This window comes from Rhipicephalus microplus, chromosome X (genome assembly GCF_043290135.1).
Source record: "Rhipicephalus microplus isolate Deutch F79 chromosome X, USDA_Rmic, whole genome shotgun sequence".
Taxonomy (NCBI): Eukaryota; Metazoa; Arthropoda; class Arachnida; order Ixodida; family Ixodidae; genus Rhipicephalus; species Rhipicephalus microplus.
In genome coordinates this window covers 111844531-111867424 of record NC_134710.1, presented here as the reverse complement: position 1 = coordinate 111867424, position 22894 = coordinate 111844531, and the positions used below count along the sequence as shown (strand labels likewise).

Genomic DNA, 22894 nt, shown 5'->3' with positions numbered 1-22894 from the left:
TCTCCACTCGCGCTCGTGGTCCCGAAGAAAAACAAACAGCCGCGCCTAAGTTTGGAGTGTGGCTACGAGCTCGGATGTCCGCACAAATTAAGCAGCCGTGAGACAATTTTTAGAGCCTGCGTCGTCCTTGGTGGTGGCTGCACCCGCTAGACATCACTGAACTTGCTAGATTTTCTGCGTCCGGTTCGCACGAGTGAGTCGGAATTGTCATCTCGCCCTGCAGTCTCTCTGTTTGCTCAAAGACGAGTAGATTGCAGGGACGCCGATCCTAAAGCTACGGATTTCGAAGACATCGCATTATCCACGCGATATCAGTTTTTATAACATTTATAAACATAAGAAGACTAAAGCGTGAGAAGAATTCAAAATTATTGTTTTCTAGATATTTTCGTAAGATATTTCAAACACATTTCCGGGCCCTAGTCCGGCATCATAAATTCCAGGTATACCATCTCCACACATAGCACCAGCCATTGCTGACCAACGGTGCTATAGCGTCGGTGAGCCTCAGTTGACGTTGATAAAGGCGTTGCTTATTTCACATCTAACGCTGACCAGTGCATTCCGCATGACTTGGCTATACAACGTGCTACAGGCCCTCGATGTCATCAGGGGCGGATTATCCAGGGTTGAAAGCATTCAAATGAACTGGTACCTCCGGTTTTAGGGGCCCCTCCAAGGGCCAGAAAAAATGGCCGACTTCCTTGTTTTGGTCTAAAAAGTTTAACTCTCCTTCTGTAACCGCAGAAAAGATGCGTGCAATGAACGTACTTTCTTCTCCAATCGCCCTATGAGAGTGAATATTGCCTGCAAAAATGTAGCCATATTACATAAAGGCGAACGACTTGTGCATAAATAAAAATATCTGTGGTCGTTTTTTGAGTGTTATCAAAAACGATTTCGTGGAACTTCTACATCTCATTTTCTATATGCACCCCCTTTCCGAGAGATTTTGTTTACTCCCTTCCCAATTTGAAAATATTTCAATTTTAAACCATCTGTATTACGGGATCAGTAGGTATGCATACAATATGCATAAAAGCAATTTATCGAAATGCTTCTCAAAAACTTGTTGTATCATATCGAAAGTAGCTAGTCCATTGGTAGCGTATTTACTGTAAGTACGTGTGAACAGTTTCTGAAAACGGTCCCCTTGTCGACTTCGGCAGTGCTAGCACGCAAGAAACTAAAGCGTGCGCTACCGAATCAGTGAAGCTGAAGCCGATAGAGGAAGCTATTTTTCACGAAGGCGCTCCCTGATTTTCGAGGGAAGATGTCCTCTCTTGAAATAAGGGGAAACAACGCTATATATAGGTTAAGACGAATGGAAGAAACACAGTGTTTGGACTGCTCTTCTAAGTGTTGTATGCATTCTTTCTTTTCGTCTCAACTTCTCGCACAGTTTAGTTACTTTTCAGTATGATCCCACGAACCACACAAATTTTAATGCTGCCCATGTGTCTTCGTCTCGTGATATAGGTAATTATTACGAGGACAATCTCTCTACGTGCTCCACAAGAAAGAAAACGCCCAGGCGATTATAAACACTCCGGAGAGGCTTAGAATGAATGTGGCTTGTGTTCTTTGCAACTAAATCTAAAAAACGTCAAGTCTTATGCATGACCAAATGACAAAGCGGAAGAGAAATGGGCGGGCGAGGGATGAAGGACTTCCCTTATTATTTTTTTTTTGAACCGGGCCTTCCGCACTGTTGATACGGCCCTGGTTGTCATGGAATGACAAAATCCTAACCGTGAGACAGATGTGGTCGCACACTCAGTGGGGCCTATTTTCTATATATAAATGATTGGTAGCACAGCTAACAGAGTATTCTTGCAAGAAATTGCATTTATAAAAGTCATAATACGAATTCGGCACAATCCTCAGAATTATGCGTTCACTAGGAAGTTGATTCATTGTTTTACACAATAAAGTGTAGAGCTATGTAAAAAAAGTTAAATGTGTTTCGAATTCGTCCTCCTATATTCTTCAAACTAATGCGGGGAAACAGGTCTCACCACTGATGTAACTAACTATAGTGGTATTAAATTAATAGCTATCGATGACTAAGTATAGACGCGTATTTATGTACAATATGTACGCAACACACTTAGTTTTTGTTTGGTTTTTGTTGTTTCTCTACGGTTGCATACTGCCAGCTTGTAATCCTATTTTCTCAGTACACTATAGCACAAATAAACCGAAAGAAAAAGTGAGTTTGTTCATCCCATGTATAGCAACTGTCATTACCATGTTGCATGAAACAGACTGGCAATGAGAAATTGCCTTCATGAAAACTAGCATGATAGTCTGGCTGTTTTGAAGCCATAAAACTTAGGTATAGTTATCCTTCGATATAACAAACTTCGGCATAACGCAATTATAAATATAGCGAAGTACTCATTTTAGAAAACTCAATGTCCATATAACAACATGTGTTATAAATCTCGATATAACGAAGCATGTTATCTATGATTTCAATATCGTGCTCAGGCCCCGCCGCGGTGGTCTAGTGGCTAAGATACTCGGCTGCTAACCCACAGGTCGCGGGATCGAATCCCGGCGGGGGCGACTGCATTTCCGGTGGAGGCGGAAATGTTGTGGGCCCGTGTACTCAGATTTGGGTGCACGTTAAAGAACCCCAGGTGGTCAAAATTTCCGGAACCCTCCACTACGGCGTCTTTCATAATCATATGGTGGTTTTGGGACGCCAAACCCCACATATCTATTGTAATTTCAATATCACGAACTTAGTGCTTCGTGAAAGGAAGACCAAGCCAATAAATGAAAACTTCCGAGTGGCCAGCGGTCATATTGTTTTTCTTCGCGAGGCTTTTTTTTTTTTTGAACTCGTTTTAAGTGACAGCAGTGATTTGAATTTGCATTTATTTTGTGCTCACATGCACTGTTCGGTCAATGCTAGGAGAATTTTTTCGATGACGCAACATCAAGCCGTGGCCTTCAGATCTGACGTTGTAAGAAAATTGGTCTTTTGTTTTTCTAGTTACTGAAATTAATGTTTTTGTACTGCAACATAATTCAAGCATTCTTAGGGTACTTACAGTGCAAGTAAGAAGACTTCTGCGAGCATAAGATGCACAAATTATAGAATCTCAATTTTATAAATTTTCAATGTAGCGCAGTAAATGGCCAATTTTACCGACTTCGCCACATCGAGGTTTAACTTGGCCTAACCACCACAACGACATGAAAGAGCCCCTTGTCCAACACTATAACGCCTTAGGTTCCCCCTGTTTCCTTCACCGCAGTGCTCAATCTGATACGTAGAGTAATGGCAGCCCGTCATTCAGGAACTTAGCCCTAGAGGTGCAGAGGAGCCACTCTCTACGTCATGGTCCCCAGGGGAAAACTGAATGTTCTTCGGGGAGCGCGTATGGCTCTCGCGTTTGGCTCTTGCGAGCCGCGAGCCAAAGGCCCGTCGGACCGTGGTCAAGCGTATCGGCACGCTCGAGTGCGCTGTCGTCCGAGTGGTGCTGCCAGAGCGAGCCTCTCAGCCCGCCCACGAGGCAAACATGCGCGGATGACACTCACAAAGAGGACGGTCGAAAGGTCACAGAGTTTACGCCAGCCGATGACAACAGCGGCTTTGTTGGTCCTCCCCGATGCGTCGCAGCAAAGTGTCCCGACCACTACGGTCCTGCTACAGTGTGAGCCTATCATCAGGACGACTCCGGAACAAAGGTCTCTCAGGACAAATAAAGCCCGTCCCGTGAGTTGCAGCGGCCGCGCGGAGTCTGGGAGCGGCCACGGTGTCGTGACAGCGTCGATATCTTGTCGCCGCCGTGGGGAAGGTAGGCGGCGCAAGAAATCTTTTCTCCGGGCATTGTGAGCGACGTCGTTCTGGGGTCACGAAATCGCGTCCCCGCTCCTTCTCCGCAGCGCTGGTCGCTCAAAGGGTAGCCGACGCGAGACACACCCCAGTACCCGGATGCGAGCTAACGCGCATGTACAACGTGCGCGCGCACGTACACGGCGGACCTTCGACGCCGCCGCCGGCAGTGCAGGATGGAAGCTGTTCGTCGAGATGTTCTCGCTAATGGTTACGAATGTCAACGGCATTCTTTTCTGTCCGCCGGGAGCGACGAAGACGAAACGGAAGTTCAGCGAGGCCATCATCATTTAACGGGTTGCCGTTTGCTCGCAGCTGCTGGCCAGGATGCACTTGCCTCGCTCTAATGAAACGCGTCGCTCGATTGACGCGGAGGAACGCTGGGCGGCACCTGCGGCTACACCATTGCGCAGTGCCACTTCTCCATTCGAAGAAGACGCTGCGAGGAGTAATGTCGATGCGGAGAGCGGGGCTGCCTACAGCTTCTGTGTAACAACAAAAGCGGCTGCGCGATGGAGTGCACGCAACCTTAAGTACAGGCCTTGCACAAAAAAAAAAAAAAAAGACAAGAAACGCTGTTTTAAGTGTCCTTGAAGTATGAGTAACACTCGGAATGCGAACGAACTGTGCGTAGAGTAGATTCCCGTCGGCTCTTTACCTAATACCTTTAAACTGTATCAGAGGGAGAGGTGCGGCCAACAAAATTTGTATTAAATGCTGGCATGGAACAAGTATTTCACCCATTATTCATGCATCGGTATAAAATGACCCATTCTACGCAAGAGAAAAAGCATAACGCTGTGCTCGTACTTCGTAAGGATTCTTTTCCAGTGAGTCCATTAATTTCTTATCAGCCATTTCGGTGAGTTATTGATCTCGATGATAGGTGGCGGGCGGTGTTGTCCATGAGGAAGGGTGAGACGAACAAAAAATCTACATAACTTTTGCAAAAAAAAAGTGCTGCCACCACTCAGCAGCAGTTTATTCAAGAGTGTACCACAACTCTCAAGTTCTTGACATTGTCAAAGCAATATTTTTTTTCTTCCCGTAAGAATTATCTTGCCAGAGGAGATGGATCAGGTGGAGAAAGTATTTCTGTCGGGCATATCCAGATTCTTTTTGTCACTCCGTTCTTGCGGGTACTTCCTCTATTTCTCTCTCTTTATGAGTGAATCAAACGCTTCGCAGTAGCCACCAGAAGACAGCTGCAGCTAGGGGGAGGGGGGGGTGCATGGCTGAAAACGTGGTTATGTCCGATTATTATTTTTTGTTAGTACTTCTTCCTTGCATTCGCGCAAAGAAATGTTCATCGGTGAAGGCCACATTTTCTCGTCCGCCAACGGAAAGAGTACACACTCGGCACCGGTACTTGGATCTCGCCACGTATGCGACGCTGGAGAAAGAACAAGAAATGAAGAAATGAAACGGCTGAAAGAAGTACCGAACCGTCGCCCGTGTCACTACACCGCCACATCGCTCCCATCGCCAGCTACGTCTTTAGCACGTCAACGTTTTCGCAAAAAATAAAAAGTAACGTAAAACACCGAAAGAAAAAAAAAAGAAATTAGTATCGCACAGGAAAAAATAAAAAAAAAAGTCAGAGAGAAAAATAAGCAGGCGTCTATAGCAATTCTCAGGCCAGGACTACTCGCGCATCACTCGTCTTTTTCGAAACGTATACGCACATTGCGCCAAGACGTCTCCTCCGCCAAGTAGGAATAACAATGGTATTTGCGAACGCCTGGAGGACAATTTTCACGTTGCCTTTGCTCCGCCTTATTGCTCGCATTCTTTTTTTCTTCGCTGTACTTCTCCGTCTACGTTCGCACGAAGGGACGAGCAAAAACTGGGCATATCAGCTCGGACAGAGCGAGATGAAATGCACCAGTGTAAAATATTAATGCCAGATGTTTGTGCACCCTTTTAGGAAAGAGAGGTAGGGGCAGCATATCTTTTCTATTCCGCTTTAATAAAAAGAATCCTGTGTTTCGCTGGAAAGATGGAGGGGTGGCGCCATGCGCATTTCGTTGCATTCGGCCAATGCTCGCGCAACAGTCTGGGGTGGGGGGGGGGGGGGGGGGGTAGATGCCACGCGAGGTGGGTGCAGAGGGCTGCGATAAGCAGAACAACCGCGGATGCAAACAAACGCTGGCAGCGGACGTCCGCACTTTAGCACAGGAGGAAAGAAAAGAAAAAGACGCCGAAAAGAGGGACGCGGTGAAAAAAAAAACACGGAAAGAAATTGGGGAAGAGCCATCCAAGCGCCACGGACAGCTCGTCGAGTGCACACGTGCACTTGATATATGCATTTGCAAGTTCCCCTTGGCGGGAGACAAGCACAGTCCGCGTGCCATTTCAATATTCCTCGAGCACGATACCGCTGTTATTGTAGAGGTCCCCGCGCGTCGGGCGAGATGCCCGAATGCGGATTCGTGTAGACGATGCGCTCGTCATATAAAACGTTCGTGCACTGGCGTTCCTGGCGCTATAACCTCCCTTCCCCGCGTGCTCGGCCTATTTGCTTCTTTTGCGCACCACACACCCTCGTCCTGATGTTTCTGCTCGCCTAACGCGATCCTTATTACGGCGAGATACACCGCCGTTTCGTGATCCGTACAGTCGGAGGACGCGCCGCGCGCGCTGTCGTCGAGTCGTGTTTGTGAACGCGCCTTTGCGAACCAAATCGCCGCGTATCTTGCATGCGGTGCAACCTTATGGCGATATCGATAAGAGTATTTCGCTTACAGTGCGCCCTCCGAAAACGTGGATAGAAAAACAAGCCGGTTCTCCTCCGGGTATCTTCCTCGAGAGTGCCTTTGCACGGATCCTTTTTGCGAGTAAAACAGGTCTTCAAGAGTTGCCTACAAGTCGTTTTGCGATACCCGCGCAGGCTCTCGTCGTTCCCGCTCGCGTGAACCACATGCTTATCCGACAAACTCGCCTATCGCGTTTTGTTCAGTCGACTACACATGGACGTGCATGACGGTTGCTAACCGGTGGGTCATATACACGGGCTCGGAGGTATGGGCTCTCTGCACCGCTTTTGAATTTGGCTCAATGCGAACCCTGTAAGCCGAGAAAAAGATGATCCGTCTGCGGCGTGCACCGCATGTTGGGTGCCTCGTTCGAGCCCACTGATTTCGTTTACTGGGGGATATTTGCTGTTAGGGGCGAAGCTCCTTCGTGGCTTGTGCGTCCCCCGTTGTCGCTGTGCGTAACCGCCGGTGGCACATACCCGGAAGAGCGGGTATGTGCCACAGGGGATAGACGGGTATGTGCCAGAGGAAAAAAAAAAGATCCGATCGCGCGACGACGATCGCGATGAAAAGATGTAAGATGGCGGTACTTTAGAGTTTTCCCTAGATGGACGGATGGATGGACGCACGGATAGACAGACACACAAACAGACGCACAGACGGACGGATGGACGCATGGACGGACCGACGCACAGCCGGACGTTGGGATGGACGCAGGGATGGATGCATGGACGGACGGAAGCAAGAACGAACTGATGGACGGAAGCATGGACGGACCGACGGACGCTTCGCCCCACTCATCATCATTCAATCCGTGGATATGCTGTGATTTTTTTTCGTTCTGCGCTTGCGCAAATCCTCTGACACCTTCAATGAGTGGCTGTCTCAAAAGGATATCAGAGTGTGCGTGTGTGCAACAGTATAACTCCGCATTATTACGACTCAAAGTAGTTTCAAATGCGGCATATATATATATATATATATATATATATATATATATATATATATATATATATATATATATATACTACGTACTTATCACCATGCCGGCTTATTATAATTTAAATGTACAGCTCCTATGGCCTTCAAACGGAACCTAGGAGTTCTGAAACGAGCTCTTAGGTCTGCGACTATGACACCATTCTGATTCGCTGTGAATTGCGACCCTTTAAATGTAATCGAAATAACTGCACTCACTATTTACTCACTATTATTCTGCACTCACTGCACTCACTATTTACTCACATTATTTACTCACTATTACTCACTCACTATTAAGTGTTTCAGAGGACACTATAGAGGAAAAAGAACGGTTTTGTCGTATTAGTAAGTTTCGTCGTATTAGCAATGCTAAACGCCTAACTTGTGCCACATGCAAAAACATGCTTGGTTGGTGAGCAAGAGAAAGCGCACGAAGAGAATGCGTGTGGCAACGCTTCCTACATCTTCCCGCACAAACGTATACGGTGATGTCTTAGAATTTGGAGCTCACTAGGGCTTACGTATTAATTATTCCGTAAAACCAAAGTACGTTTTCCTCTGAGAGGGTCAGAGATTTGACGTATTAACATTCAGAAAACTCTTTCGCACCCATGTAACCAGATTAGAAAAAAAAGCAAGAAATTGACATCTATGACGTCACGTTGATATTCATTTTGGTATAAGAATATTGGGGTGCAAAGAGGGTACATTCAAGCACGCACACTCCTCCATATTCACGCAACCGCGGTACATGTATACAGACCTTGATGTACAGAATTTTCAGCGCGATGTATAGCAAGAAAGTTTTGACCTTCGTTTTATTTTCTAATAATAAACCCATGATAGCGATATTACACTGGCAGTTGATTTGTCTAATAATGTTTTATTAACCTCAACTGATCGGTTGTTTGACATTTGCGTCCCTATAAACAGAGCCCCGCCGCGGTGGTCTAGTGGCTAAGGTACTCGGCTGCTGACCCGCAGGTCGCGGGATCGAATCCCGGCTGCGGCGGCTGCATTTCCGATGGAGGCGGAAATGTTATAGGCCCGTGTGCTCAGATTTGGGTGCACGTTAAAGAACCCCAGGGGGTCGAAATTTCCGGAGCCCTCCACTACGGCGTCTCTCGTAATCATATGGCGGTTTTGGAACGTTAAAAACCACAAATCAATCAATCAAATCCCTATAAACAGAGCTGTCTATCTGAATACATTTGCAGATAAAGGCATGGTCTAAGAGCGAAATCGATTCAAGTACAAACGGCTTCAACAAGACAGTTTAAAATATACCTCCCGCAGGCGCACGTGTGCAAATTTTGAATCAATACAGCATAAATGGATATATGAATCACTGTCATGGAAATAACGAATCTTATGCGTTTTTTAACACGCGTCTCCATAACCAGTCACAAAGAAACTTGCGCACGTACTCATACGTGAGAAACGAGTTGCGTCAAAGAGGTAGTGTTTCTGCACCGAAGCGTGCTTCTCAAGAAAACGTCTTTCATTCCTTATAAATTGTTTTAGTGCGGAAAACACACGCGAAAAAGGTATATGATGGTCGCGATGTATATAACCCATGTCATTTCTCGAGTATCGTAACGTGCACTTTTTTTAAGGTGCAATGTGCACATTTACGGTATTAACGTATCTCATTGCAGCGAGATTGCTCTATTTGAGTTTGAACGCAAAATCGTCGTGTCTTCTTGAGCCTATATGGTACGGCTAATTTAATGTTATAGTTTTAGTGGTAAGGAAGTCATGCAAATAGCGTCGTTAGGGCACTAAGGAATGTATCAGCACCATTTCTGTAACACATGACCGCCTCCTGTCGCCGTTGTGACGTATAGCCTTTTTTTTGTTATTACGAGGTTTTTGTTATTACGAGGTACAGCACACAAAGAATTGATTGATTGAATGATTGATTGATTGCTTGATATAGAAGATTGACAATACTCTGTTAACAACGCACCTTTTATTATTAACTATCATGATTTGCGAGATCACGGCTGAGACCGGTATGACTGAAAAAATAGTGTGTGTGGTCTTATCACATTCGCCTTAAAGACAACAACGGACTGATGAAACTGCAGGGAGGAGAAAGGGAAGAACGGTACGCAGCGCGTCAAACGATCGCCAGCGGTGGCGGCTCAGCGGAGGTTCTCGCAGACGAATCGCTCGCTGTCGCTGCGGATGCCGAGCTCCGCAATTGATCGCGGCGGCTGCCTTTCCACCTATGAGGCTGGAAAACTTATTTCCGGGCGAGTGCAACGGAAAGTGCGCAAAAGCCGTCACCCAGGGCCAGGAATCTCTGATTTGCATAGAGCACCGGGTTACCACAACGAAAACATTATCTCAGCCGCTTGGCGCGCGCTGTCTGCCGAGGAGGCGCCCTGCAGCAAAGCGTGCACCCGCGGAGCGCGCGAGAGACAAAAATAAAAGGGGCGACACCGTGAAAGAACACAATTTCCCTAAACCACTGGGGAAATCTTCGCGGGAAAACATATGCATGGGACCCCTATAGCTTTCCATTTCATCTGTGAGCGCCTGTATATCAACCCTTTATACGCGGCACCACCGCCGCGTCAGCGCGCCCTGTTTCGCTCTGCCAGACAGCATGATCTGCTTACGAAGGAGGCCGAGTGAAAGGCGCGCGAGCAGACAAGGGGGCCCGGGCGACTTACGGAATTTTGATTTCAACCACGGGAACCGCCCGCCGCACGCGAGGCCCCCGCGGGACGCCGCCGCCCCAACAATCCGACACACAATACGAAGCACGCGCCTCATTTCACCGCGCTTGCTTGGCTCGTGGGCGCCGCGGCGTGTTGCTGTGTTTACAACGAGCCGCGCGCCGGAGGCAGTCATCGAAATTGAAACTTTTGTTTCCGAGCCCGCTGAAGGAGCCAGGTTTCGCGCTGCTGCCGCGCACTGTCGGCCAAGAAAAACACGAGAGCCGCTTTCGCGCGAGGCATGAGGACCTGCGAGCAGCGGGAGAACGTGGTCGCTCTAATCGGCGCAGTGATGATGTGAATGGCGTCCAGCCGCAGCCGCGGTACATGGCGCTCCTTGCGTGCAGTTTTGCAGTCCCCAGAGGTACCAGATGCGACATGCGTGTTGCAAAGAACCTCGCTTTTGTAATGGGCTTTCGTATTGCATTTTAACTTGTTATATTTTGATAATGAACTATGAAACATTCCAGTATAGACAATGAACTCTCTAGATTATGGAAATTCAAGGCCCAAAATCTTACACGGAGTCTAAAGCCGAGCTCTGTACAAACAACAGAATTACCCACATTATAGCTCTGGGGAACGGGAAGAGACGGTTAACACCCGCAAAACACTGGCGCAATTGATTTCTTAAGTTATTCATTGTGTTCGCTTTTTACAAATTTCTTTTTTATTTTTGTACAGAATTGAAATCTCGTGAGAACTGTGGCGCCGTCGGCGAGTATAGTCGTACAAATTCGAAAGGCAAAATGAGCGGCAAAGCTCACGATTCAACGCTTTGGGGACGTCAACGACCCTTTCTTTCAATGAATCGTGCAATTTAGCATTTAACAAGCTAACTGATTCGTATAAATCAGAGGACATCTGATTTCCCGAAAGAAAAAACCATTATTATGCAGTGGTATACAACGAGTTAATCTGCGAGTGTATTGAATCAAATATTCAATATTTTATTTCCGCATGCAGACCACCATAAAACTTACACGAAGTTCTGTTGGTGAAGAAAACGTTTAAGCTTTATTTACATATATCATTTACAAGCATATGGCACCATTTTCAGATGCACGCCCAAATAGGCACATTGCGTACCTCTTTGAATAAAAACCAGTTTTAGTATACTTTTATCTCTATTGCACATGAATATCAGTGCAATGAAAAAAAAATACGGCTGATCTCACACTTTATGGGAATCTATTTCATACGAAGCAGTCAGTGAGGTATTCTATATGCTGCATTCGTTCGCTTTGAGCAATGTCACCTTTGAGGTATAGATTGACATATTTTTGTAAGTGTGTGTGCACATCGACTTGTTCCTGTAAATGTGTGTGCACATTTGTAAGTCCTTAATATTTATTATTTTTCCATATTGATTGATTTATCGGTCACCCACAAGTAGATGATTTTTTGCTGACAACTAGCGACGCTGCCACCGACGCCGAAATTTCTAGGAAACGAGCTCTTTAACGCTATCTTGTTAAAATATGCACAACTTGGGAGTATACACACTACAACTCTGTAAACTATCACATCTGCATTTATTACCAAAACGTTGCACAACGATCAAGCGTTCTCTTGTTTAATACGCTTTTATCGATTCACAAGAACCAGTTGCGGCAATAGTGAGAGCAGGTTCAGAGGCAGAGCTCCACATTGCTTTAGTTTGTGACCCAAGCTAACAGGTTTAATATACCATAACACACGCATTTGCGTAACAGCTTATGCCAGATGACATTTGGTACGAATATATTTCATTTTAAAATATAATACAGACAAGCTTCGTAACCTCATAAACGCGGGCGCACGCGCGCGTGCGTGCGTGCGTGTACGTGTGTGTGCGTGCGTGTGTGTGTGCGTGCGTGTGTGTGTGCGTGCGTGTGTGTGTGTGTGTGTGTGAGAGAGAGAGAGAGAGAGAGAGAGAGGCAACACAGATGTTGAGCCCTGTCAGCAAAATGTTCATTGGCACTTAGTCAAGCAAGCCGGCCACGCGCTGAAAATATGGTGTTAGATCATTCGACGCTAATCGAACGGAGGCGGCACAGCCATTGTTCATTCTGGAAGGACGCCAGTCGATAGCGCGCAGGACTGTTTGCTGAAGAGGCGGACGCGAGCAAAAGAGACGCCGCTCTTGCAGGTCTGGTCGAATCCCGCGTAGAGTACGTGGAAAAGCCCGGTCGGAGGCAGGGGGGTTCCACCGGGAACCCAATTAACGGCAGCATCTTGAAAAGAAAATAGGAAGAGGTACTCGCCGCAGCAGCCGGAGCCCACGGCTTAGTCGAGCGCACGAGCCCCCTCGACGAGTGGCATGCGAATTCAGCAGCGCGCAGCCAGCACCGCCGGAGCAACTTAATCCGCCGGCAATCCCCAACAGCACCTTTTCGATGGCCAAAGTCGATCTATTGCAACGCGCACGGCCGTACACAGGAGGTTCTTGCAAAACTTGGACGCTCACAACACGCCGTCGAAAAGCGCAGCTCTGAGGAGGGTGGGGGTCGCTTGCTTCAGCGCAGAAGCGCGGCAAGGCTGTTACATCCCTTTCACGAGAACGTCGATTTTGTTTCGGCAGCGGCAACACGCTCGAATTGGCTTCCATTTGCGCGCCACTTTTCCCGCCTGTGCACACCCTACTGCTATGGCTGTTTTCTGCTGGCGAGACGACGACAGCTTGGCGAGCTCTCCGCTTCTTCTACACAGCGCGCAAAGAGAAGCTGTGCAGACATCTTGTTGCTCGGCTAGCGACGAAATCCAATTTGCCTGGCGCGAATACGGACGGCGCCGATATAATCTCCTTTCACTGCGGCTCATCCACCTAAACATCCTCTACTTTAGGACGCATAATCGGCCGGCTTATAATGCCCTTCGGGGCCCCCGTGCCTCCCTGGCCCGAGGGCGCGACCGTGGAAGAGCTGTCAGCTGTGCGCTTTCTCTGCTTGGGCCCCGGCCTGAACCTGTGACCGGCCGCGGACGTCCAGCCCTCCTCCTCCCCGCCTGGATTAGCGCCCATGGAATGCACCTGCCCACCGCACGACGCGCCTTGTTCGACCAGGGCGTGCCCAGAGCTGGTCCACTTAACCGAACCTGCAGCTGAGCGCATGGCTGCAAACACTTGTTTACCAAACATTCTGTTTATTGCTTCTTTTCGATTACCGTTACAAAAGAAGAGTTGTTGAAGGGAAAATATTGGACTGACTGCTCTCTGTCCCTCGAATATAGGAGGACAGTGACAGTGTTGGAAAGTGCTGACGGGTGTACTTGAAAATTTTTAGGATTTTCATCAGTTTGTACACGTAAATCTGTGTTCGTATACAGCATGCACACATACGTTTATTCAAAGATATTACAAAAAGACCACGTAAATTAACTTTCCGCTCTATAAAAATATATCAAAATATATGGCATGTAACGTGTGTTCGTGCTTTGCGCAAAATATGATAAACAATGATATGTGTGCATATCATGACATGCACGAGCTCACAAAATGATTTGTACGTATCATTTTTGCGAAGGCTCAGAAAATAGTCTTTATTGGTACTCATATTACTCTTTGCCTTTTATATGTTACTAAATTTCATGAAGCTCCACGCCATAACGGTATCCGACTATCAACCAATTCCACGTATAGATTACAATCTGGGCCACTTCGGAAAGGCTAATTGTTTCACTGCGCTAGAAGTATATAATGTCGGGGCACTGGCATGTCTGAATGCATCCAGACGACGAAATAACTGCCTTTGTCATCATTAGTGGTCATTGTGAGTGGTTGGTAATGCCGTTCTGGTTAAAGAACGCTCCGGCTACATTTGAAGGAGTCATGGAATCAATAGTAGGCGATCATCAGTTCCCTAATGTTAGCAATTACTTTGACGATGTGGTCGTATACTCAAAGATATTTGACGATCACGTACGGCACCTCGATTTATAAAGTAAACATCCAACATCAAAAAGGGCATAAGCAACGTCGAAACAGATGCACTCTCCAGAGCCCCAAAAGTTCAACTACTGTCCCACGATGAAGTTCAAAGATAGAGCAATGAGCTCCCACAAAGAACGCATTCGTTGAAAAACAACGCAGTCATCGTAAAAAAAAGAACAAAAGAAGATCTATGTGCCCGATACGCCCAAACATTCTTAATAACGCATTTTGGGAATGTCGGAGTGAAGAAGACCCTATCACTCTTGTCACCTCAAGATTATTGGCCGGATATGGTAACCGATGTTGCCACCTACATTCGGCATTGTGATACATGCCAGAGATGCAAGAAGAAGAAAACAAAAAGTATAATACACTTATTGGATCCCTGCCTTCTGCTGAAGAGCTTTTAAGACATTTTTGACACACCATTGGGGCTTTTTGAGGATAGGGCTCATCAAAAACGTTTATCAACTTGGTTATTGATCATGCTCCCCGCTACATATGGGCGTTCGCCCATAAAAGTGAGAACATTGACGCCAATATCTCATGCTTAAAAACAATTTTCGCTGCCAGAAAACCACAAAAACGTTCCTTTCAGATCCTGGAACAGGATTCACTGCAGAAAAATTTAAACAGTTTCTAAAGCATAAACGAATATATCAACTCTTCACCTCATCTCATGATTCGCAAGGTATCAACGAGCGCACAAACCAGACCATCGTAACCAGACTTAAGTGCAATATCAATAATGAGCCACAGAAGTGTTGGACTAAGGTACTGTCGGAGGTAATAGACGAATACAACAGAACGCCTCGTGGAGTTGCCGTCTACACACTGTCCTTCCTGATGTACGGAATTCCATCTTATTCAGCTATACTGAAACAGCGAAAACAAACGGTGGAAGAAGCGCGGAAAGTGGCTCTTAATAATTATATCGCCTACCATAATAATAAAAAAGTTTTCTATGGTAAGAAATTTCTTCTGATTGAGTTCCAAGTCGGTGACTTTGTCCTTTACGAGACACCATGGCATCCTAACCACAACAAACTGAGTTCCGTCATGAAAGGTCCCTATAAGATTCTACGCGAAATCTCACCAGTGAACTATGACATCAACCGCTTGGTGTTGCCCTTAGGTAAAAACTCGGACATTGTTCATGTTAGCGAACTGCGACGTTATCTTGTATATTCTGAACTGAGACTTTCCCGAGGGGAAGGGTAACAAGAGTGTAACCAGAGTCCTTCAATGCTTTTGAAAGTATTGAAGGACTGGTGTAACGTATCAACAAGCGGCGATGGTAGGAGAAGCCGACGCAGAAGAGGTGCACGTGCATTCGAATAAATGGATGACATCTGAACCACTCTCTTTTTTCTAACGTCACACACACACACACACACACACACACACACACACACACACACACACACGCACACGCACGCGCACGCACGCGCACGCACGCACGCACGCACGCGCACGCACGCACGCACGCACGCACACACACACACACACACACACACACACACACACACACACACACACGCACACGCACACGCGCACACGCACACGCACACGCACACACACACACACACACACACACACACACACACACACACACACACACACACACACACACACACACACACACACACACACACACACACACGCACGCACGCACGCACGCACGCACTGAGCTATCACACACACACTGAGCTATCACACACACACTGAGCTATCACACACACACTGAGCTATCACAGCGGCCTGTGATAGCTCAGTGGTTAGAGCATCGAACGCTTTATTCGAAGGTCATAGGTTCGATTCCTGCTCACGGCTGGTTATTTTTTCACCCACTTTTCTTTCTTCTTATTGACATTCCATTTGTTCTAATAACTTCCCCTATACATTCCTTGGCACTGCTGTCTGTTAGATCTCATTAATATTGTGTCAAAACACGGAAAAACGAGCCCATAGGTATACACTTCTTTCCCTTATATATATATATATATATATATATATATATATATATATATATATATATATAGAGAGAGAGAGAGAGAGAGAGAGAGAGAGGGAAACACATGCTACGTCACGTTTCTATGTGAGTGAAAATAGACCTGGTCACTGGTCAGCACCTAAATGCTGAGTCTGCCCCATTCGAAAACTAACTTGCATACGTTCAAAACTGACCTGTCCCACTCCCGAACTCGATTTGGCCCACCGTTAAATTTGGTTGGCCCGCTCTCAGAATTGACTTTGCAAATTCGAGCCCATGAACAAGGCAAGACTTAATGTGACATAGATATGCTGCCGAGAACCCAAAGTTACAAGGTCACTCAACGAAGTCATGACGTCATGTGGCAATTACACGTGACATGAACGTCGTTATGGCTGACATGCGCAGACACGTTAGTCTCTTTCTACAGCGTCTCTCTTGTGTGCAGCATGCTGCTTTCGCAATAGGTGCACCTAAGGAGATTTAGCTTCCACCGTAATATTTTGCGCCTTTGTCCTTATATACCCGTGGCTCCCATGCTGTTTTAGTCAAGTGTGCCTAAAAAGCAACTCTAGTGGTTTTAGAACCATGTTAGTACACTTCTGATTTCGAATGACATTAGCTGATAGGTTGGTTTAATTTGCTTAGGACTTGTTATCGACCTTAACTAATATGAATTTTGATTGATTTGTGGGGTTTAACGTCGAAAAACCACCATTTATTATGAGAGATGCCGTAGTGAAGGGCTCCGGAAATTTCGACAACCTGGGGTTCTTTAACGTGCACCCAAATCTGAGCACACGGGCCTACAGCATTGCCGCCTCCATTGAAAATGCAGCCGCCGCAGTAGTGATTCAATCCCATGACCTTTAACGGGGTTCTTTAACGTGCACCCAAATCTGAGCACACGGGCCTACAACATTTCTGCCTCCATCGGAAATGCAGCCACCGCAGCCGGGATTCGATCCCGCGACCTGCGGGTCAGCAGCCGAGTACCTTAGCCACTAGACCACTGCGGCGAGGCTTAAGTAATCAGAAGATCATGAGAATAGGAACCGAAACCGAGCCGAGTAGCAGCTTCACGTGAAATCTACGATGATGTAACAACTCGCCCTGTCGCAATATGAACAAAGTATATTGCGGGATTGTACCACAAAAACGAAACGGGTGATGTCATCTGACAACACGGCGAGCTGCGTCAGTGCTTCTGAGCTTGACAACGGTGATTTCTGCGACAACAACCATGATGCAGGATAGCCGTGCTAGACAATGTAGGCGTCAACACCGTCCAAATCACAAATGCATGGTGGCGCGGGAAGGGCACGATCGACGACATGGTTCGGAAACGCGCGTTTCAAATTCAGTTGCACGAAAACTAAGTATCTTGAAGCCGTGGGTCAGTGTACCAAATATGATATTTACTGACGTGATTTTTGTGGGTTTACGTCCCGAAATTATGGTATGATTATGAAAGACGCCGTAGCGGAGGGCTCCGAAAAATTCGACCCCCTGGGCTTTGTGAACGTGCGCCTAATCTAAGCAGGTGAACCTTTTGCGCTTTGCCATCATTGAAACGCGACCACTGCGGCCGGCATTAAATCCGGTGACCTTCGGTTGTGATGCATCGACGTTATAGAAGCATTGTCGATATTTCTGAGGCAATTGTTGGAGTGTTTTTGACTGCGCCTGGCTGTATAGTTGGCGAAAACGAGGAGGTGCACGTGACGCAGAACAGCAGCAAAGCGGGAGGGATCGTCTTGTGGGGATGAAACATGTGTGTCCGACTCATGTAGTGTGTTAAGTTAATCGAGTGTAGGACCACAGTATAGCCAAGACTCGGCCTGATGTGCTTGGCAAAGTTATTTTAAACAAGGCCGGGTAGTGCTGGGCCAGATTGAGTCGGCGGTTGGTTGCGAACCATCGAGTACGGTTAGCGACGAACATTAACCAACTTCCCCAACACGCCCTTCTTTTTAACGCAAAGCTACGTCCGCTTACTGTGTTTCAACGCACGATAAGCGGCGATGGAAGACCTTAAGTAAAGAAGGTAGCGCAAGCGCGGTCACCTGGGCATATCAGCCTGACTGTTAACTCAACATCACTTCAAGTTCACGTCGACGAACCTAGCAGAAACAGGGCTGCACTTATTATTGCAAGTTGCAAAATGAGTTAGAAGCCATTCATCTAACGCACAGAGCTTCTGCTTCAGGTGTCCTAACCGATAAGACAGGAATATATAGTGTATAATTTACCTTCATCATTTTGTCCAGCCGTTATCCTACTTCGTTTGGGGTAATATTTTCTTTATTTTACCTTTTATCGTTTAGTTTACCGAACCTCTACAAAAGTATTCCATCTCTCTCTCTCTCTGTGAATGTAGTTCCCAGTATTCAGGACAAGTACACGTAATAGCTTCCAAACAATGTTGTCTCCGGGACTGCCGCCCTGTCGCAGTCATTTATTTTTTCTTCAAAAATTTCGGGCGTGTCCGCGTGCAAGTCGTGTTCTTACCTCGTGGAGCAAATTCTTTCAGAGTGAGACAGGCAGGGCGACGCGCAGGCAGAGAGAAAAAGAAGGCTATAAAGATAGAAGCGAACTCCGAGGACGGTATACGTTTTTGATGACGTGTAGAAAAACAGTGAGCGGACACGACGACCGAACGCCCAACAAGCTCTGCGCACTGGAGTGAGCTGGAGATTGTAGGACGCCCCTAACGACCAGTAGCGTCCGCGACGGGAGCCGAAAAAGAAGAAGAGGTCGCAGCCTCGCCAGGGAAAACACGAAGCGCGGAGACTATTTCGCCGAAATGGTCGTGCCGGACATCTGCCGGGTCGCTTGGCGGCAGCCGCAGAGCCCGTGTGTGACGACGCCAGCGTCGACTAACAATGGAGGCCAACGACATTCCGCAGGGTCTCGCCAAAGTCGCATTTAATAACAGCGGCGAGGCTAGCGCTCTCCTTCCCTTTCTGTCTCTCTCTCTCTCTCTGCATGTGTATACATACGTCTGCCGCCGCTGGACCACGTAGCCAACGACGGCGTCCCATATGGGGCCACACCAGCAGTGCCGCACGCTGCTCTCCCCAACGCCTCCCCCTTTTGCAGGCCTGCCATGCCGGCGAACGACCAAATTACCCCTGTTCCAACCACATTCGCGGCTCGTTCCCTTCGGGCTGCATGTGCGCTTCTCTTGGCGGGCCTCTTCCGTTTGCCGCGTGTCTCTCCCGCATTTTCGAGCCATGTAAACTACGCGCTCCATTCGTTGCTTGACTTCTTTTCCTCGGTTGCTTACTTCACTCGGCTGGCGGTCAAAGCAAGCGTCGTACACGTCGCGGCGGCGGCATACGCTCGCAATTGTCATGCTGAAAATACAATAAAGAAGCAGATAACAATTTCCCATTCTTTCCTTACTTGTTGCGGCCCTCATATTCTCTTGCCTTGCCGCTATTTCTTTTCTCGTCCAGCTCACCTCGGACTTTCTTCTTTTTTTCTGTCGGCCATCTGCGGGGGACAAACTCTGACCAGCTTCATCGTTTTCTTTTGCCTTCCGGCCACTAAGTCTGCTCTTTGCGGGGGCGGTAAAGCCCTTGAGGTTGTGCCTTTCCTGCATTTTCTTGTTTCTTCTTTGTCTTCTTCCTCGGTTTCTTGCAAGAGGCGAGCCCAATATATGATCTGTAAACACGGATGTCGCGCCTTGTAATTTTCTGTTGGTTCGCCGGTGGCCGCTCGACGCCGACCTCTGACGCCCTGTTCGCGGTGGCTGCACTTATTTCTACTCTATATATTTCTTCTTCTGTCAGTTCAGTCTCTGCAGGACTGGAGGCTTTCAATAGCGGCGCCTCAACCAAATATAATAAGAAAGAAGTGGTACGAGTATTACGCTTTCGAATCTTCCCTTGTCATATCATTTACGGGACGACATTCATTCCATCAGAGATTTCAGTCGACCAATCCTTGAAAATGATGTCGCGGTGGACGTTCAACTAAACACTCCTTGATCAACGGCGATAGTTTACAGCTTGCTGTTGCTACGTCGGACTACTTATAATATGTTACATTTTTTTGCGTATATGCAGATGACTATGCAAACTTTCTGTTTTGAATCACTATCATACATCAGTATGCAGCGTCAAAAGTTTTTAGACCATGAGACACAAGTAAAGGCAAAATATTCCCGCTGATTACGCAAGCAGTTTTGCATCTAGATTACTTGTCCACTCTAAAACACGCTAACAGCTTCTACTGTGCAGTTCGACAGTCACAAACTGCTTCGAAGTTCACCGTTTTCTCAGAACAAGGGGTGTCTGAACTCTTGACGCCAGCCGCAGGTGGGTACAAGAACAGTTGGTTGCTAAGGTCAAGCCGGGCTCAAATTATTGTGTCGTATGCGCGTTACATTCTAATCAAGCCAGCCAGTAAGGTATACGTTATGAGCTCCTGTCTTTTCTTCAGAGTGGTAATGCGGGAGGAGGGCGGTATTTGATTTATAAATGAGCAGTCAATGTTGCAAGCTGCCGCTAAAGTGTTGATATCAAAATTTACCTCATATTTTCTTCTTGTTTTATGAAGTACACATGTATGTGCCGGGATAATCAACGTTAGCGAACAAAAGAAGGGAGTTGAGGCAACGCTTCGGGAAGACCTCGCAAATATATTTATATCGCATTGTCCATAAAAAAAATCAACGAGTATTCACGAAGTGAATGTTGTTGATGTGGCGAAGCCGTATGCGGATCATGAATTATGGTCGTATATTTTGTTCTGGCTCACGGCCTTTGATTTTGTTCTTATTAACCTATTGTTCTGTCATATACTTTGATTGATATGGGTCATTAAATGTTGCTTTTACGTTGTTATTGCCTGTTATTTTGTTTGTTTGTTTGTTTGTTTGTTTGTTTGTTCTGGTTAACCGCTTTTTCTTAACCTTCACATAACATCGCTTTCTAAGGTGCGTGGGATTTCCCAAACTTTTTGTTGTTCACAGATGTTTCGGCTTGTTCACGTGTACCTGTATAGACGCCGGACGGCTGATTACGGACATTGTGTGGTCCTAGGGTGCTTCGCCCCCGAAAAATGCCACAAGCGAGCTTTTTTTTTTTTTCAATCATGAAAACACACATGTGCTGTAAATTCAAGATACACACTGTTCATTGTGCCCGTCTATCACTTTGTATGGTCGAGCGAAATGTGGAGGTTATCGTGCGAGTGTCGTTCAAGAACTATACTTGCATCACGGCCCAAAATTCTCTTCTCAAGAAAGTGAAGTATCAGGCAAGCTTCCAGCACTCTTCAGTGCTGCTCCCTATAAGATGCGATGCGCTTCCTTTCGACGAAGGCATTTATGTTTTTCTTTGGCTTTTAGGAACCGAGTAATGGTACTACGCACAGAGTATTATTCGGTATTACTTTGGATTGTACACTGCGAAAATGCGTATTTGTTATCGTCCGCGAAGATAAGGGCCCATTTGTTTAGGAGAGTTGCTTGTTGGGCAAGTTGGTACATACTTAGTAAACTACATGCATCTGCTCTCTGTCTCTGTTTCTACAACTGTTTTTTTTTTTTCAAATTTGAACGTTTTGTGACTTTTGTAGTTTAATCATGACCTACGCTGGACCACCACGAATATAAAACACACCGGAAAAATGGTGAGCCCGTCGTGAAGGTGACTACGAAGAAGGGGGAAACACGAAATCTTTATTTTCGTTGCTCCGAAACGAGCCGCCAGGGATCTGGCAGGCTGGGCCGGTCAATGCTCGCGCGATAACCTTCATACGGGGCTCGACTGTACACGTTATTACTTGCTATTACAACGCTGTCGTAGATTATTGTCAGTCAAACCAAATAACGTATACGCGTACTCTTTTTTTTTTGCATGCCTTGTTTCTATCATAAGTAATAATATACATATTTTCTATAATTGACGAGTGTGGCAGAATGCCGAGTGTTTAAGTTCCATGGTTTTCTGTGAATAATTCTCATTTCGCCTGTCAAGCGTGGTCTCCTGCTGGTGTGTGATGATGACGCAAGACTACCGGACACTAGATTGACCACAGGTGTTGCTTCCAGGAAGCGCTACAGCTCCGAGAGTGGCACTGAGAGTGATGACACTGAATACTGGACACACTATAGGTGTTAAAGATGGAGTCACTAATCTTGTAAAGGATATCTATAAAGGTAACAAGGCCGTTATAAAGTGGGAAATACAGGTATCCAAGCCTGCAGAGGTAAAACGGGGGCTTAGGAAGGGTGTCCTCTGTCACCCTTGTTATTCATGATGTACCTACAAGGATTAGAGGCCATATTAGAGGGAAGTGGACTGGGCTTCAACTTCTATTTCGTCAAACAAGGAAAACTCATTGAACAGGCGCTACCAGCATTGATGTACGCAGATGATATAGTACTAATGGCCGACAGCAAGGAAGATTTGCAGAGATTGATGGACATCTGCTGTAATGAGGGAGATAGGTTAGATTTCATATTCAGTAAGAAAAATCAGCAGTCATGATTTTTAATGATAATGAAGGTAGTGAGCTTAGAATGCAGGAAGTCACGCTGGAGTAACAGATAAATACAAATATCTGGGCGTATGGATAAGTAATGGGGCCGAGTACCTAAGGGAACACGAAATATACGTGACGACTAAAGGTAACAGGAATGCAGCGGTAATGAGAAATGGGGCA

The 22894-nt window shown here is 46.5% G+C and overlaps 1 protein-coding gene and 1 non-coding gene across 2 annotated transcripts in view; both read left to right on the top strand.

Annotated features, from left to right (window-relative positions):
* LOC142775698 (homeobox protein caupolican-like) overlaps positions 1 to 22894 on the top strand; it is a 467740-nt gene that overhangs the window by 88284 nt on the left and 356562 nt on the right. The gene's annotated exons all lie outside the window — the stretch shown is intronic.
* Positions 15983 to 16056, top strand: TRNAK-CUU (transfer RNA lysine (anticodon CUU)). Its single transcript has one exon. It is a non-coding gene; the product is annotated as a tRNA-Lys (tRNA).